Genomic DNA, 16,867 nt, shown 5'->3' with positions numbered 1-16,867 from the left:
AGATTAGACCAGTCTATTGTATAGTAAAGAAAACAAGGGGGAATTCCTAGCAAGATTCTTGTATTGCTCTGTGTTGAGCATCATGGGTATGTATGCCTGTGCCGCAGGCAAAGCCACTGGAAATGTGCAGCAGAGGAGAACCAAATTATGTGGCAGGGTTTACTAAATTATGCAGCGAAAAAAGAAAAATTATGCAGCTTAATGGGGCATATTTTGTAATAGAACGACCTCATTATTTTGTCATTCTTATAAATATTAACACTGTCTTAACAAAGGGATTAACTCATTAGTACCAGTCTGATACCCAAATACAGCAACAAGCAACAGACAGATGACCATTCATCCTTCGCGAAGGGCCTTCGACTGAGCAGCAACACAAGCACGTTTTTATACATTTTTGATGCGTTTGAGATAGGCATTTTATTGTTAAAATCTGCAGATTATGCAGCAGATGATGGATTAAGTGGCAACTGCGGCAAACCCATAATCAAGACCACTGGAATTATGCGATTGAGTGGGTGCTCCATTTTTCGCTACATAAGTGGTATTTGCCACACAATTTATCATCTGCTGCATAATATGCCAAGTTTAACAAAAACATTGTTTGTAGCTCATACGGTTCAAGTTACTAAAAATGAGGCAGCAATGTGTTGCCATGCAATGGAAGGCCCTCTGCAAAGGTTGACTGGCCACCTTTCTGTTGCTTAGTGCTGTATTTGGGTGGTTAAACTAATGAGGTGCAACCAATGCCCGGACAGTATAAAAATGACAAAATAAAGAAGTAATACTGTCACAAAAGATACCACATTACGCCGCATAATTTTCATTTTCTTGCCGCATTATTTACTCAACCCTGCAGCATAATTTGGCTCTCCCCTGCAACATAACGCCATTGGCCCTGGTCATAATTATGCAGAAAATGCCTAAGCCACAAAATCACACATTTCACGTGGCAATGGGCATAGGCTTTTGCTATATATTTGTGTAAATGTATTCTGTGAATTGATCGGCTTTGGCTGCCCATTCACCTTAGAGGTACCACTGCCGTTTATGTGGCTCTGACAACATGTTGAACATAAGTGGGTGTGTCTTTTTTTTTTTTTTTTAACTTAGCCTATCTGAATGGTTGATATGTAGACCACTGAGAGTATACGCATCTGAAGATGAAGAGGTAACGTTGTTGTGACTTTATGGTTTTGGTCAGCAGCAGCCCGTGCAGGTAAGATCATGGGGCAGTGAGGCAAGGTGGGGGTAAGGGATTTGGACAGATAACGGCGAGGGAAAATTAATTATTTATTTAATGTTCCCTCGTGTTCGTCTGTCGAATGCCCCTCCAACACTCTTACCTGCATGGGCCGCACCTGGTTTTAGTGCTCTCTTGTGCGCTTGAAGGTGCCAGGCGAGGTGCAAATTCATCCACAGATGTCCAGGGATGGCTAACGCAACACATACTGTTCTTTATACATCGTGGCATAGGCATACCCGCCGTCGCCACTACATCTACCACAGTCCTTTGGGGCAACTTGCTGGTGTGACGAGCAGTGTGCGACCAACCTTTGCTTAATTTATTACGGCTCCCTTGAGCCAACGGGCTGACGAGCCTTGGATCTGCACCTGCGCGCCATGAGAGGTACTTGACCTGTTTTAATTACATTTTGGCAGTCCACGCGGCACCCCTTTACACTGACCTGCTCCCTGCTGACGAGAGGCAACTACCTCGAAACACGTGTCCAGGGATGGCTAACGCAACACATACTGTTCTTTATACATCGTGGCATAGGCGTACCCGCCGTCGCCACTACATCTACCACAGTCCTTTGGGGCAACTTGCTGGTGTGACGAGCAGTGTGCGACCAACCTTTGCTTAATTTATTACGGCTCCCTTGAGCCAACGGGCTGACGAGCCTTGGATCTGCACCTGCGCGCCATGAGAGGTACTTGACCTGTTTTAATTACATTTTGGCAGTCCACGCGGCACCCCTTTACACTGACCTGCTCCCTGCTGACGAGAGGCAACTACCTCGAAACACGTGTCCAGGGATGGCTAACGCAACACATACTGTTCTTTATACATCGTGGCATAGGCGTACCCGCCGTCGCCACTACATCTACCACAGTCCTTTGGGGCAACTTGCTGGTGTGACGAGCAGTGTGCGACCAACCTTTGCTTAATTTATTACGGCTCCCTTGAGCCAACGGGCTGACGAGCCTTGGATCTGCACCTGCGCGCCATGAGAGGTACTTGACCTGTTTTAATTACATTTTGGCAGTCCACGCGGCACCCCTTTACACTGACCTGCTCCCTGCTGACGAGAGGCAACTACCTCGAAACACGTGTCCAGGGATGGCTAACGCAACACATACTGTTCTTTATACATCGTGGCATAGGCGTACCCGCCGTCGCCACTACATCTACCACAGTCCTTTGGGGCAACTTGCTGGTGTGACGAGCAGTGTGCGACCAACCTTTGCTTAATTTATTACGGCTCCCTTGAGCCAACGGGCTGACGAGCCTTGGATCTGCACCTGCGCGCCATGAGAGGTACTTGACCTGTTTTAATTACATTTTGGCAGTCCACGCGGCACCCCTTTACACTGACCTGCTCCCTGCTGATGAGAGGCAACTACCTCGAAACACGTGTCCAGGGATGGCTAACGCAACACATACTGTTCTTTATACATCGTGGCATAGGCGTACCCGCCGTCGCCACTACATCTACCACAGTCCTTTGGGGCAACTTGCTGGTGTGACGAGCAGTGTGCGACCAACCTTTGCTTAATTTATTACGGCTCCCTTGAGCCAACGGGCTGACGAGCCTTGGATCTGCACCTGCGCGCCATGAGAGGTACTTGACCTGTTTTAATTACATTTTGGCAGTCCACGCGGCACCCCTTTACACTGACCTGCTCCCTGCTGACGAGAGGCAACTACCTCGAAACACGTGTCCAGGGATGGCTAACGCAACACATACTGTTCTTTATACATCGTGGCATAGGCGTACCCGCCGTCGCCACTACATCTACCACAGTCCTTTGGGGCAACTTGCTGGTGTGACGAGCAGTGTGCGACCAACCTTTGCTTAATTTATTACGGCTCCCTTGAGCCAACGGGCTGACGAGCCTTGGATCTGCACCTGCGCGCCATGAGAGGTACTTGACCTGTTTTAATTACATTTTGGCAGTCCACGCGGCACCCCTTTACACTGACCTGCTCCCTGCTGACGAGAGGCAACTACCTCGAAACACGTGTCCAGGGATGGCTAACGCAACACATACTGTTCTTTATACATCGTGGCATAGGCGTACCCGCCGTCGCCACTACATCTACCACAGTCCTTTGGGGCAACTTGCTGGTGTGACGAGCAGTGTGCGACCAACCTTTGCTTAATTTATTACGGCTCCCTTGAGCCAACGGGCTGACGAGCCTTGGATCTGCACCTGCGCGCCATGAGAGGTACTTGACCTGTTTTAATTACATTTTGGCAGTCCACGCGGCACCCCTTTACACTGACCTGCTCCCTGCTGACGAGAGGCAACTACCTCGAAACACGTGTCCAGGGATGGCTAACGCAACACATACTGTTCTTTATACATCGTGGCATAGGCGTACCCGCCGTCGCCACTACATCTACCACAGTCCTTTGGGGCAACTTGCTGGTGTGACGAGCAGTGTGCGACCAACCTTTGCTTAATTTATTACGGCTCCCTTGAGCCAACGGGCTGACGAGCCTTGGATCTGCACCTGCGCGCCATGCGAGGTACTTGACCTGTTTTAATTACATTTTGGCAGTCCACGCGGCACCCCTTTACACTGACCTGCTCCCTGCTGACGAGAGGCAACTACCTCGAAACACGTGTCCAGGGATGGCTAACGCAACACATACTGTTCTTTATACATCGTGGCATAGGCGTACCCGCCGTCGCCACTACATCTACCACAGTCCTTTGGGGCAACTTGCTGGTGTGACGAGCAGTGTGCGACCAACCTTTGCTTAATTTATTACGGCTCCCTTGAGCCAACGGGCTGACGAGCCTTGGATCTGCACCTGCGCGCCATGAGAGGTACTTGACCTGTTTTAATTACATTTTGGCAGTCCACGCGGCACCCCTTTACACTGACCTGCTCCCTGCTGACGAGAGGCAACTACCTCGAAACACGTGTCCAGGGATGGCTAACGCAACACATACTGTTCTTTATACATCGTGGCATAGGCGTACCCGCCGTCGCCACTACATCTACCACAGTCCTTTGGGGCAACTTGCTGGTGTGACGAGCAGTGTGCGACCAACCTTTGCTTAATTTATTACGGCTCCCTTGAGCCAACGGGCTGACGAGCCTTGGATCTGCACCTGCGCGCCATGAGAGGTACTTGACCTGTTTTAATTACATTTTGGCAGTCCACGCGGCACCCCTTTACACTGACCTGCTCCCTGCTGACGAGAGGCAACTACCTCGAAACACGTGTCCAGGGATGGCTAACGCAACACATACTGTTCTTTATACATCGTGGCATAGGCGTACCCGCCGTCGCCACTACATCTACCACAGTCCTTTGGGGCAACTTGCTGGTGTGACGAGCAGTGTGCGACCAACCTTTGCTTAATTTATTACGGCTCCCTTGAGCCAACGGGCTGACGAGCCTTGGATCTGCACCTGCGCGCCATGAGAGGTACTTGACCTGTTTTAATTACATTTTGGCAGTCCACGCGGCACCCCTTTACACTGACCTGCTCCCTGCTGACGAGAGGCAACTACCTCGAAACACGTGTCCAGGGATGGCTAACGCAACACATACTGTTCTTTATACATCGTGGCATAGGCGTACCCGCCGTCGCCACTACATCTACCACAGTCCTTTGGGGCAACTTGCTGGTGTGACGAGCAGTGTGCGACCAACCTTTGCTTAATTTATTACGGCTCCCTTGAGCCAACGGGCTGACGAGCCTTGGATCTGCACCTGCGCGCCATGAGAGGTACTTGACCTGTTTTAATTACATTTTGGCAGTCCACGCGGCACCCCTTTACACTGACCTGCTCCCTGCTGACGAGAGGCAACTACCTCGAAACACGTGTCCAGGGATGGCTAACGCAACACATACTGTTCTTTATACATCGTGGCATAGGCGTACCCGCCGTCGCCACTACATCTACCACAGTCCTTTGGGGCAACTTGCTGGTGTGACGAGCAGTGTGCGACCAACCTTTGTTTAACAGATTCCTCCGAGCACCTGCTCGGAAAACTAAAAATCCATCACTTCTTGGACCTTGTCACTTGGTGAAAGCCCGATATCCCTGCAGAAACAGCTTGGAATAAATATGAGATATCTGCAGACTTCTCTGACAGACTGCAGTCTGTGGTAACCCCTGTTAAGTCTGCAGCTGCTAGTAACATATCAATAACTGCTTGCGGGGAGGGCTAAACTCACTAGAGCCATGTGAGAAGGCTATAGACTGCTGACCAGGCAGATTTCACTAGAACCACAGCAAGCTATATTATGTGGCACTGCTGGGTTAAACTTATGTTGCATCTTATGTGAATAATGGCAAATTATGCAGCACATTCAGTGGCATTAATGCCTAGTTCTAGTTACGCTTTAACGTATTTATACAAAAAGGATTCCAGAGAAATAGGAATGCTTAGATTTCCTAAGAAACAAATATGCCCATTGGGTATAGGCTGTTTGATCAGGCCTATCTATACACGCAAGCGGTAATTCATTTAGCTCGTGTCAGTAGTGTTCTAACCCTTGTCTACGGGTTCATTTTCACTGTGTTCACACTATGGGGCCGCTGGGCGAGCCTCTTCCCATTAACAGGTCTGCGGACCGGCATAGCACATTTCACGCTTAATGCGCGCACACTGCACTAGAAGCTTCTTTCGGATTACAGGCAATGGGCCCTAAAAAACATATGCAGCATGTTTGGAATACTATGCCGGACTATGACAACAGGGTCGGTGACGTGAACATAATAAGGAAACAAAACATGTTCATGACAAAATGGAACAAGCATTAGCAAAGCCAATAGTTTTCACCCTTGGTGCCTATTGGTTTTGCCCCTGTTGTTCCCAATATGTCACTGTGTATATACACTACATAGTTCATGTATCTGAAGACTTGGAATCTGTTAACCTTTGTAAACTCGTTTTCCTTTAGTGCAATTTTATATTATAATTGGAATCAACTTTACAATGAATTAGCAAAGCCAAGATGTTTCGTCTCGAAGAGGCTGGGCTATTGGGTTTTTCATTCCGTTCATGGTACATGTGAGCTGGATCGCATTTAGTTATCCGGCAGAGTTCGGACTGTGCGAGTGTGCGCCTATTGGGGCACGATTAAGTGCTTGGGAGCTGAGGCTGAAGGTAGAGAGAGTCAGTGGGCCATAACAGTGTTCAGATTAGATGCTCATCCAATCCTTGGCCTCTCTACAATGCGCACATAGGGATTGTCGCATAAGTAACATTTGTAACCTAATTATTTACAAAAAAATCATTGCTGTTACTCATTTATATCAAACTGCTAACAAGGACCCTCAAAGCCAATACTGCCGGCTTGGTTTAGGCAAATGCTAGTTGTTGTCTGAAATGCCAGGAGGCAACAACAGAAAACTCATAAAGAGGCAAGTAAATGCTCGTCAGGCAGCATGCTGTGTAAAGCACAGGCTTGTAGTTCTTGTTTAAAGCCATACCCTTAATTAGTTAGATCATGCCCGTTCAGAGACCCCATCACAACTTTTTCATTCCACCCTTTTAAAAAAAAATGTTTTAAGAGTTTTATATAGCGCGAACTAGACCCGAGACATCAGGTATCAGAGCGCTTTACGTGAGCACCAGTTTCGTAACATGAGGACACATTCATTTTTGTTAGGCACGGGGAGTTTAAGTGATTTGCCCAGAATCACAGGATGTTGAGCGTCGTTGCCGAGACTCGAACCCTTAAATTAGTGTGATCCACAATAGCCTTTTGCCTACAGAAAGCTCAAAGCTTTCTCGTACGCCAGACCTCGAAATTGTGATGTTACAAACTGTGGAGTCCTTAGAGTCAAGTCTAAAACTTGTGGAGCAGAAAGGATGAGAGCCCATTTTGTTCCCCTGCAGCACTCACTCTGCAGCGTCTCTGGGAAGGGCAGGAGCGCAGCTGGTGTTAATGTGTCAGCCAGAGAGTCGTGTACCTCAGTGAAAGGCAGCCGAGGCCTAACCTGCTCCACAGGGACACTCCAGGCAGTGATTGTAGGTCATGGGGCTCTTGGTGCCACTACACTCCTTTAAAAGTGGAGCTGCAGTATTTGTTCACCTGCAAAATTCATCAAAAAGTTGTGCAGGTAATTTGCTTCATGGAGTAGTAGATGCTAAGATCCTGAGCTTCTCTGGCAGTTAAGTGTAAAGAGATAGACAAGGGTGTGAGTCAGCGACATGGAGAAGGAGGTGTTCGAAGCAATACGGATAGGAATCATGGAGGATGGGGTTGGGAGAAGCAAAAGGAGAGCGGGGGAAATCAACAAAGGGGTGCGGATAGGGGAGCAAACTTACAAGGATAGACCAATGTGGCGCGGGAGGAAAGTAAATGGTCATGCAACAATAAGGGAAGGAGAGGGTGTACGGAATAACATCGAATGCAACATTTATAGAGCGCTGCAACTATAAGAAAAAAGTAGCTCTGAAAGTGCGAGCAGGGGAAGGCCACTGGGCAAGGAAGCAGTACTTGGGACATGCTCCAGGGAAGTGGCAAACATAAGAAGATGAAAAAGAGCAAGCTCACGCTGACCAAAGAGAAGTAAGGTGATGAGAGGGACGATGAATCCAACCAATGGGAAGCAAAGGGCAACCTCTAAGCCTCCTGTAAATAAACAAAATGCCTAGCAAGCAACAGCGCATGCACTTAAAGTAGTTTCAGGAAAATGATCAGTGGATGGGCACAATGTATCCATGCTGTAGGGGATGGACAAAAACAAGAGGAATGAACGTCCCTACAAGCTAACAAATAAAAAGGAATAAAAAGCAAACAAAAGAAAGTGACAAAGAAGCTAACCAATGGTAAGCAATGGGCAGACTCTAAGCCAACTTAAGCTAACTATATGTCATGCAATAGACAGTGCATGTATTCTTGTCAACTATATAGCAGGAGCTACACCCTGCAAAGGGTCATTCTATCACAGTGGACAGGGACCACTTCCTTTGAAGAAAAAAGACAGGAATTAATCTAAAAAATTAAGGGGTAAATTAGGGGGTTGATCAGAGATACGGTTGAATTGGTGAATAATAGCTCACCTGTTCATAGAGGAACAACTACTAGAGAGGGATTCTGAAACTTAGCTGATGAAGCATAAACAAAGGATACTCACCAGGCTCCTGTGGTCTGTAACTCTCTGAAGCTTGCTGTATGGTCCCTGCTCAAAACACAACAGAAACCTGTTTCAATTATACTTACATATTTACAGCTTTTAACCTGCTTCAGACAAAAGGCAATCCCCCAGTCCACTACCTGAACATTTTAATCTATTAGGGCAACAGCTATTTCCAGCCGTTAGACTTATTGCAAGCAGCCTCTCATCACCTTTTGTGTGGTTAATGTACCGCTCAAAGTGGCACAGGTATGCCCAGACAGGGGTTCCATGCTCACTGCGTCACTGGAACCAAGCTGTACCCGGGTGATGAGCCCTTAACTAGGGAGAAGCCACTCCTGGATTGCTTGTGTTCTGGTTTAGGGAGGACCTGGCTTGGCAGTTCGGGCTGGACTGTTCCCATGAGGAACAGGGTCAAGTCTGATTTGCATATGGCCAGTTCTAAACTGAGGTGGCATGGTGAGCAAAAGAACAATGGGTTGGAGTGCCACCCCGAGCTATAGCTAGTGGTTAGACTTATTACAAGCAGCCTCCCATCACCTTTTGTATTTTAGGGCAAGAGAGCCACCTCTATAAATGCCTGGTTAGAGCCTGGGACAGCTGCAAAGTGACCATCTAACTAACACAAGCGGTTGGCATGGTGTTGCTCCTCGTATACAAGTTTTAACAATACTTGGTCATTGTGAGCTAGAAGGAACTTTTTTAGTTAAAATCCGCAAGCTGGGTAGCAGATGGAGAATATGTGGCAACTGTGGTCATGCAATCAGATTGTTTATTGGCCCTGAAGATCCGCAATGGCAGGAGTCATAAAATACCAATCATCATTTATAGAAATGGTTCATTTTCTTATAAGCTGCTGTGAGGGTCAATAACCACCTGGAAATAGGGCTAAACTCACTATATTCGACTGTGGGGTAGGACTAAAATACCAATAGCACCCACGAGCAGGAATAAAGTTACAAAATCGATTATGTGAGGGTTAAAATGCCATTATATTATTATACATGAGGCAAAAATCCACATAACAGATGGGGATCAAAAGTGAGTAATAGTTTTGCTGGGAACGTGTTTGGGTGAAAACACTAATGATGACTAGGAGCAGGTTGAAAATCAAATGATCTGGATAATGACTTCTGGGTGGCATGTACCCAACAATGAGGTCAAGGGAGTTTCAAATCTAACACTCAATATTCACCTTTCAGAAAAAGAAGACACTTTTAGATCTCGTCTGAGACTGCGCTTTTTGTTTACTTACAGGAGGCTTACAGCCTACCCACTGCTTTCTATTGGCTGGCTTCAACATCACGATCACTTCCTTGTTTCTCCTTGATCAGTGCATGCCAGCATCACTTCCTCGTTTTGTGTTTGTCCCTCCCCTGGAGCGTGACCCAAGTACTGTTTCCTTGCCCAGTATTCCTTCAACTGCTTGTACTTTCAGAGCTACTTTTTTTCTTTCAATCAATCAATCAATCATGTCATTTGTAAAGCGCACTACACACCCGGTGGGTTTCAAGGTGCTGGGGGGGGGCAGGGGGGGGGGGGGAGGGGAAGGAAGTTACCGGACGAAGAGCCAGGTCTTGAGTTGTCTCCTGAAGGTCAGCAGGTCTTCGGTTTGACGTAGGTGGATGGGGAGGGTGTTCCAGGTCTTGGCGGCGTGATGGGAGAAGGATCTGCCTCCGGAAGTAGTTCTCTGAATGCGTGGGACCGTGGCCAGGGCGTGATCAGGGAAGCGGAGTTTCCTGTTGGGTACGTAGAAGGAGAGTCGGCTGTTGAGGTATGCTGGACCGGTTTTATGGAGTGCTTTGTGTGCGTGGATCAGGAGCTTGAAGGAGATTCTCTTGTCGACGGGGAGCCAGTGCAGGTTCCGTAGGTGGGGGGTGATGTGGTCGCGGCGCGGGACGTCGAGGATCAGGCGTGCAGAGGTATTCTGGATTCTCTGTAGTCTGCTAATGAGTTTGGCCGAGGTTCGGGCGTAGAGGGCGTTTCCGTAGTCGAGTCTGCTGCTGACCAGGGCTTGGGTGACCGTTTTCCTCGTGTTTGTCGGGATCCATCTGAAGATCTTGTGGAGCATGCGGAGGGTGTTGAAACAGGTGGAGGAGACTGCGTTGACTTGTTTGGTCATGGAGAGTTTTGAGTCGAGGATGACTCCCAGGTTGCGTGCGTGGTTGGTGGGGGCCGGGATGGACCCCAGTGATGTGGGCCACCAAGAGTCGTCCCATGCGGAGCGGTTGGACCCGAGGATGAGGATTTCTGTCTTGTCTGTGTTCAGTTTGAGGCAGCTGTCCTCCATCCAGTCAGCGACAGCCTTCATTCCCTGATGGAGGTTGGATTTGGCGGTGAGGGGGTCCTTGGTGAGGGAGAGGATCAGTTGCGTGTCGTCGGCGTAGGAGATTATGTTGAGGTCGTGATGTCGGGCGATGCGTGCTAGTGGTGCCATGTAGACGTTGAACAGCGTCTGGATGAGGGAGGATCCTTGTGGGATCCCGCAGATGATCTTGAAGGCCTCGGAGCGGAACGGGGGGAGGCTGACTCTCTGAGTTCTGCCGGAGAGGGAGGAGGTGATCCAGGGCTTTGTTTCGGATCCCTGCGTCGTGGAGGCGCGTGCGAAGTGTGTGGTGGCAGATGGTGTCGAAGGCGGCGGAGAGGTCTAGGAGGATGAGGGCTGCTGTCTCGCCGTTGTCTAGGAGTATCCTGATATCGTCTGTGGCGGCGATGAGGGCGGTCTCGGTGCTGTGATTGCTGCGGAATCCTGATTGTGATGGGTCCAGGATGTTGTTGTCTTCGAGGTATCGCGTGAGCTGGGTGTTAACTATCTTCTCGATGACCTTAGCTGGGAACGGGAGCAGGTAGATGAGTCGGTAGTTTTTGAGGTCGCTCGGGTCTGCTTTGGGTTTCTTCAGTAGGGCGTTGATCTCTGCGTGCTTCCAGTTGTCAGGGAAGGTGGCGGTCTCGAAGGAGAGGTTGATGATTTTGTGCAGGTGGGGTGCTATGGAGTTGCTGGCTTTGTTGAAGATGTGGTGTAGGAGGGCTTCTGAAGGGGAGCCGGAGTGGATAGATCCCATGGTCTTGATTGTGTCCTCGATGCTCACGTTAGCCCAGGTGGTCAGGGCCTCGTGGGTGGTGGGGTGCGGTGGGTTAGGTGCGGCGTGGTCGGCCGGGGTCGTCCGGGGTCTGAAGCTGTCGTGGATGTCGGTGATTTTCCGGTGAAAGGAGGTGGCAAGCGAGGCGCACAGGGCCTGTGATGGTGGGACGTCGTTGGCGTTGGAGCTGGGGTTGGAGAGTTCCTTCACGATGGTGAAGAGCTCCTTGCTGTTGTGCGTGTTGTTGTCAAGGCGGTCTGTGAAGGAGGTCTTTTTGGCGGTCCTGATGAGGTGGTGGTGGTTGCGGATGGCGTCTTGTAGGCGGTGTGGCTGTCAGGCGTCTTGTCCCTGTTCCGTGTGTTTTCCAGTTTCCGGGAGGTGCGTTTGGAGTCGAGGAGTTCCGGGGAGAACCAGCTGACTCTTCTGCTGGTGCCTCTGTTGGTGGGGCTTGTCAGCGGTGCGATGGTGTTGGCGCAGTCGCTCATCCAACGTTCGAGGGAGAGTGCCCCATCATCCGGGTTGGTGGGGTTCGTCGGAGGGTTGAGTGCGAGGCTTGTCTGGAGTTGTTCTTCAGTGATTTTGCCCCAGCGGCGGCGGGGGGTCTGTAGGGTGCGGTGGGGTGTGAGCGGGTTTCAGAGGGAGAAAGGGCTGCAGTGGTGGTCAGTCCAGGTGAGTTTGGAGACGTGGCTGAAGGTGATGTGGGGGCTTGAGGAGAAAATTGCGTCAAGTGTGTGCCGGCGGTGTGGGTCGGCGTAGTGACGAGCTGTTTGAGTCCGAGGTTGGCGAGATTGTCGATCAGGGTGGAGGAGTTGCTGTCGTTGTTGTTCACCAGGTGATAGTTCAGGTCTCCGAGGAGGATGTAGTTGGTGGAGGTCAGTGCGTGTGGGCTGATGAAGTCGGCGATGGAGTCGCAGAATTGAGCCCGGGGTCCTGGTGGTCTGTAGACGAGGGTGCCTCTAAGGGTGGTTTTGGGGTCCGTGTGGATCTGGAAGTGCATGTGTTCGGCGGTGCTGAGGTTGTCGTTGGTGTTTGTAGAAATCTTGATGGTGTTTTTGTGGATGATGGCGATGCCTCCTCCGGCTCTGTTTACGCGGTCTCTGCGGGTGATCTTGTACCCGTCTGGGATGGCTATGGCGATGTCAGGCGCCGAGGTTTCGTTCATCCAGGTTTCGGTCAGGAAGGCGACGTCTGGGGATGTAGTGTCGAGTAGGTCACAGAGTTCGACGGCGTGTTTGTGTGCGGAACGAGTGTTGATCAGGATGCATCTGAGCTGGTTGGTTTCCGTTGTGGTGGGTCTCTTGGTGCTTATTTTTTTGGTGCATATTTTAACAAAAAATATTAGTGTCCAGCTCAAACTGTTAACAAGTTACAAATCAATGCCAGGCCATGTGCAGATATTTATTGGGCACCTTTCAATTATAGATTACTGTAAACACGTACTGATAAGGTGAAACAATGTTGAGGGTGCTAAAATGAATGGCAGTCCATTGACATAGAGCTGCTACAGTTTTGTGATATTGCTATTTGAGCCCTAAGAGGCTATGGGCATGCCCAGGCATGGGTACCTTGCTCGCTGTGCCACTGGATTTAAGCTAGCCTGGCTGATAACGGGTGTTAGTTACCCTGAAACCGGTCCCAGGATGCTTGTTTCCCGTCCAGGGGGGACCTGGCTTGGCAGTTCGGTTTGAACTGTTCCCATAGCAGCAGGGTCAAGACAGACTTGATATGGCTGAGGCCAAAGTGGGGTGACATGGTGAGCAAAATAACGATCGATTAAACCCAGATCTGTGACTGCAGGAGAGCGTTTGAAAAGCTTGTCCACCATTTTGTTTTGTGATTTTATAGTATGTGCTGCACCATGCCACATACTCTGCGTTGTATTGCTGCATAATTTATTTAACTCTGCCGCATAATTTTGTCCTCCCTTACCGAAATAGCCAACTGTTAAGGCCAACGGGCTGACTGGGTGCGCTGATGGCAAACTATTAAATCTCTTCCTTGGAGCTGGATGAGGACAAGAATTTGAATCTTGAAACAGAGAAGTGGGGTGGGGTAGTGGGGGCTAGGTGAGGTGTCCGCAGCACGGTACGAGGCTGGAGACTACAGCATGAAAATGTGGCCAGATCCTTGCAGCATGCTCTTAATAAAACTATTTTCAAATGCCCCTGCTCTGGGCACAAACGACGAGCTTCCCCGGAAACTAGGCAAGGCCGCGCTTCTGGCAAGGCTGCAGCTAGTAGGGCTCCGCGAGAGCAGCGCGGCCCTACTGATCCGGCTTATGCAGGCCAGGGATATCCGACAGAAAGCCCATGTTTCCCATGCACGGTGGAGGTCGCTGCGAGTTCAGCCCCCGCCTGCCAGGGACCAGGAGCGTCTGCCCTTCTCCTCCTGATCAGAATGCGTAAGAGGGCCCCGGCAGCGCGTTCACAGGCTTTAATTGACACCAGATTCTTGCTGAGCTGAAAAAAAGAGTGAAAGGGCTCCAGGAATTCCCGCAATGCCAAAAAGACACATTGAGCGACTTACTGCAGTGACTAATGCCTCTCGGGGAGCCGGCCGCTTCTTCCCACAGCCCGCGCTGTCCGACGGGAAGAGACTCACAATTAATTACAAGAGACGCGCGGGCCCCCGCTCTCACCGTCTGCCAAAAATAGGGAGGGGTCCGGGGCTGTGAGAAACGGGCCCTGCTGACTCACCACGGACCCCACATGGAGCATTGCCAAGGGGTGTGGTTCACCCTGGATTGGGGTGCATTGACAGAGCCGTCTGTTCTCTAGTATTTGATTAGCAGCCCCAGAGAGAGCTGTGCGTAGGATGTACCCCCAAACTTGACCTAAAGCCAGCTCTATCAATGCACGCCAATCCATGCCTGCAGCCACCGCTACTAACCAAGTACCAGAGACAACACAGCGCTGTCAACGTCCCGCAATACAGGCCTGTAGTCCATCCATACTGTTCTAACACAGGAGCCAACACACAGCTCTGCAAACAACCCAACCCTGCCCTACTGTCTCTCTGCCTAGAAATGTACTACTGGAACCAACAAATGGCTCTGCAGCGCCTGTCTATTCTTCTAACACCGGAACACCCACAGATCACTCCCAACGACCAAACCCGACCTGTCGCCCATACTTACTGTGCTAATGCTGGAGCGAACACACAGCTCTTTCAAAGCACCCCAATCGAGGCCTGCAGCCCGCCCTCCTAATCAAATACTAGAGAACACACGGCTCTGTCGATACACCCCAATCCAGGCCTGCAGCCACCGCCACTCATCAAATACTAGAGTACACACAGCTCTGTCAATGCACCCCAATCCAGGCCTGCAGCCACCGCTACTAATCAAATACTAGAGAACAGACGGCTCTGTCAATGCACCCCAATCCAGGCCAGCAGCCACCGCCACTAATCAAATACTAGAGAACAGACGGCTCTGTCGATGCACCCCAATCCAGGCCCGCAGCCACCGCCACTAATCAAATACTAGAGTACACCCAGCTCTGTCAATGCACCCCAATCCAGGCCTGCAGCCACCGCCACTAATCAAATACTATAGAACACACAGCTCTGTCAATGCACCCCAATCCAGGCCTGCAGCCACCGCCACTAATCAAATACTATAGAACACACAGCTCTGTCAATGCACCCCAATCCAGGCCTGCAGCCACCGCCACTCATCAAATACTAGAGTACACACAGCTCTGTCAATGCACCCCAATCCAGGCCTGCAGCCACCGCTACTAATCAAATACTAGAGAACAGACGGCTCTGTCGATGCACCCCAATCCAGGCCTGCAGCCACCGCCACTAATCAAATACTAGAGAACACACGGCTCTGTCGATGCACCCCAAGCCAGGCCCGCAGCCACCGCCACTAATCAAATACTAGAGTACACACAGCTCTGTCAATGCACCCCAATCCAGGCCTGCAGCCACCGCTACGAATCAAATACTAGAGAACACACAGCTCTGTCAATGCACCCCAATCCAGGCCTGCAGCCACCGCCACTAATCAAATACTAGAGTACACACAGCTCTGTCAATGCACCCCAATCCAGGCCTGCAGCCACCGCTACTAATCAAATACTAGAGAACAGACGGCTCTGTCGATGCACCCCAATCCAGGCCTGCAGCCACCGCCACTAATCAAATACTAGAGAACACACGGCTCTGTCGATGCACCCCAATCCAGGCCTGCAGCCACCGCCACTAATCAAATACTAGAGAAAACACGGCTCTGTCGATGCACCCCAATCCAGGCCTGCAGCCACCACCACTAATCAAATACTAGAGAACACACGGCTCTGTCAATGCACCCCAATCCAAGCCTGCAGCAACCGCTAATAATCAAATACTGGAGAACACACAGCTCTGTCAATGCACTCCAAGCCAGGCCCGCAGCCACCCCACTAATCAAATACTAGAGAACACACGGCTCTATCGATGCACCCCGATCCAGGCCAGCAGCCACCGCCACTAATCACATACTAGAGAACACACGGCTCTGTCGATGCACCCCAATCCAGGCATGCAGCCCGCCCTCCTAATCAAATACTAGAGAACACACAGCTCTGTCAATGCACCCCAATTCAGGCCTGCAGCCACCGCCACTAATCAAATACTAGAGAACACACAGCTCTTTCAATGCACCCCAATCCAAGCCTGCAGCCACCGCTACTAATCAAATACTAGAGAACACACAGCTCTGTCAATGCACCCCAATCCAAGCCTGCAGCCACCGCTAATAATCAAATACTATAGAAGACACAGCTCTGTCAATGCACCCCAATTCAAGCCTGCAGCCATCGCTAATAATCAAATACTAGAGAACAGACGGCTCTGTCAATGGACCCCAATCCAGGCCTGCAGCCACCGCCACTAATCAAATACTAGAGAACAGACGGCTCTGTCAATGCACCCCAATCCAGGCCTGCAGCCACCGCTACTAATCAAATACTAGAGAACAGACGGCTCTGTCAATGCACCCCAATCCAGGCATGCAGCCACCGCCACTAATCAAATACTAGAGAACACACGGCTGTCAATGCACCCCAATCCAGGCCTGCAGCCCGCCCTTCTAATGAAATACTAGAGAACACACAGCTCTGTCAATGCACCCCAATCCAGGCCTGCAGCCCGCCCTCCTAAACAAATACTAGAGAACACACAGCTCTGTCAATGCACCCCAATCCAGGCCTGCAGCCCGCCCTCCTAATCAAATACTAGAGAACAAACGGCTCTGGCGATGCACCCCAATCCAGGCCTGCAGCCACCGCCACTAATCAAATAATAAAGAACACACGGCTCTGTCGATGCACCCCAATCCAGGCCTGCAGCCACCGCCACTAATCAAATACTGGAGAACAGACAGCTCTGTCGATGCACCCCAATCCAGGCCTGCAGCCACCGCTTCTAATCAAATACTTGGACTCCAGAGAGAGCTGTT

General features: G+C 50.3%; 1 protein-coding gene across 4 annotated transcripts in view; it reads right to left on the bottom strand.

Moving 5' to 3' along the window:
* Nucleotides 1-16,867, bottom strand: part of PEAK1 (pseudopodium enriched atypical kinase 1) — a 523,641-nt gene that overhangs the window by 274,278 nt on the left and 232,496 nt on the right. For 3 of the 4 annotated variants that reach the window (XM_085643878.1, XM_085643881.1, XM_085643880.1), the window contains one exon: nt 8,342-8,386. The exons of the other annotated variant lie outside the window; for it this stretch is intronic. The gene's annotated coding sequence lies outside the window, so the exon portion shown is untranslated. The remainder of the gene's footprint in view (nt 1-8,341; nt 8,387-16,867) is intronic. 4 annotated transcript variants of the gene reach the window in all.

Source organism: Triturus cristatus, chromosome 3_1 (genome assembly GCF_964204655.1).
Source record: "Triturus cristatus chromosome 3_1, aTriCri1.1, whole genome shotgun sequence".
In the NCBI taxonomy this organism is placed as follows: Eukaryota; Metazoa; Chordata; class Amphibia; order Caudata; family Salamandridae; genus Triturus; species Triturus cristatus.
Note: the sequence above shows the minus strand (reverse complement) of the source record. Positions and strands in the feature narration are given on the sequence as shown.